This window comes from Aplysia californica, unplaced genomic scaffold (genome assembly GCF_000002075.1).
Source record: "Aplysia californica isolate F4 #8 unplaced genomic scaffold, AplCal3.0 scaffold00402, whole genome shotgun sequence".
NCBI classification, from domain to species: domain Eukaryota; kingdom Metazoa; phylum Mollusca; class Gastropoda; order Aplysiida; family Aplysiidae; genus Aplysia; species Aplysia californica.
Window position 1 is genome coordinate 343,301 of NW_004797672.1, and position 1,700 is coordinate 345,000.

A 1,700-nucleotide genomic window follows, 5' to 3' on the forward strand; every position below is an offset into this window, starting at 1 on the left:
CCCCCCCCCCCTATAATCTGGGATTCCTTGCCCCAGGACCTCAAAGAAACAACACGTCATCCATATACGTTCAAGCGATTGTCTAAGACTAATTTTGCGACCTCATAATTACAAAGTTCTATCTGCTCAGTACCCAGTTTGGGAAATTTGACGTCATCAATTTTGAGGTCCTCAACATGTCAAGCTTTATCCAATGCAATTCTTTGAATATCTTGATAAGACTCCGAATAATCTTACGATTTTGATAGAGCAGATTGGACATTTGTGAGGCAGCGTGGTGGAATCAGGCTCTCGTCAATTTTTGTGCATGTAGAGTTATTGATAGCATCTTAAAGCTTTTTCAATTGTCTTTATTTGGATGAAAAAATATCCATTTATCTTGAATACAAGTCAAGATATTTGCGAATGAAAGGGGTGGGGGTCATTTGTTTTCAGAGGTAAAATTAATGAGAAAATTTCATCCAAAGATTAGTTATTTCCTTAGCTTAAGAGTACGTGATAACTGGAAATTTTTATTTTTTGTGCCTTTAATCAACGTTTTTAAGAAAAATCTACACAGAAATGAGTTCTTTAATGGGCATGAAAGGTGTTGAGCCCCCACCAAAAAATTGATACAAATTCACAAACTGCGGAAAAATGCAAGTCTCTTCACTTTTATTATTTTGACGAGAGCCTGATTCCACCACGCTGCCTCACATTTGGTTTCTGACCCCATGGTCTTAGTACCTCAAAACGTCAGTTGTAATTCTGAGGTAGCGATTTGCTTTAGTTAAGTCGGATTGTGTATGCAGGTGCTGATGTGTCCGTAGGTCTAGGTGTCTATGAGTAATGTATTGCGGAGACATACAGCTCTTCCTTATGTGGCTCAGCTGGTTTTCTTGGTTATATGAAAAGTTGTTTTTTAAATTGTATGTGGTAGGTTTATTTTCAGTTATCGTGCCATCGATGCAAAGCGCCCAGAGGTTATACACAAGATGAAATCTATTGTTAGTTTGATTATATTACAGTTACCTTTCCACTCGACAGTGCGTCTGTAGTAGTAGGATTAACTCTTGCAGAAATGTAGGTTACATTTAGTACATATAAGGCCATTAAAACGATAACAGAGGTTGCAGAGTTACAAGAAACATTTGAAGAATGTAAAGAAATTACTTTGGGCTTCATCATACTTTGAATTACATCTTGTGTCTTTAAAACTCTAGCAAACTCCCAAGAATGGCCTGGATCTAGTTCTGATTAGAACGGCGTTCCTTCCACCCCTACAAGAACGACGACCAAAATTAAACAAATTGCGTAACAAACGTTACAGAATTACAGGAATATACATATTTGTAGCCCCTGTAGTATGACAAACATTCAAAGAATTTGCAGAAATTACTCTTGGGAAACATACTTTGAAATTTGAATTACATCATGTGTCTTTAAAACTCTAACGAACTTCCAAGAATGGCGTTCCACTCCTACAAGAACGACAAGAGGACCAAAATCAAACAAAAGCGTCGTCACTATCTGTGTGAAAAAGCGTTGTGTTCTCAACTCCCCACCCCCCCAACCCCCACCTCCTCCCCCCTCCCCGCGCCAACACAACAAACTGATGATGATCAAACTGTCCGCCCCTGTCACAGAGCGACTGTTGCGCGGCCCAGATTTGTCACCGGCGACACGCCCACTTCTAATTTGCCGCCATTTTCTTGACGCAC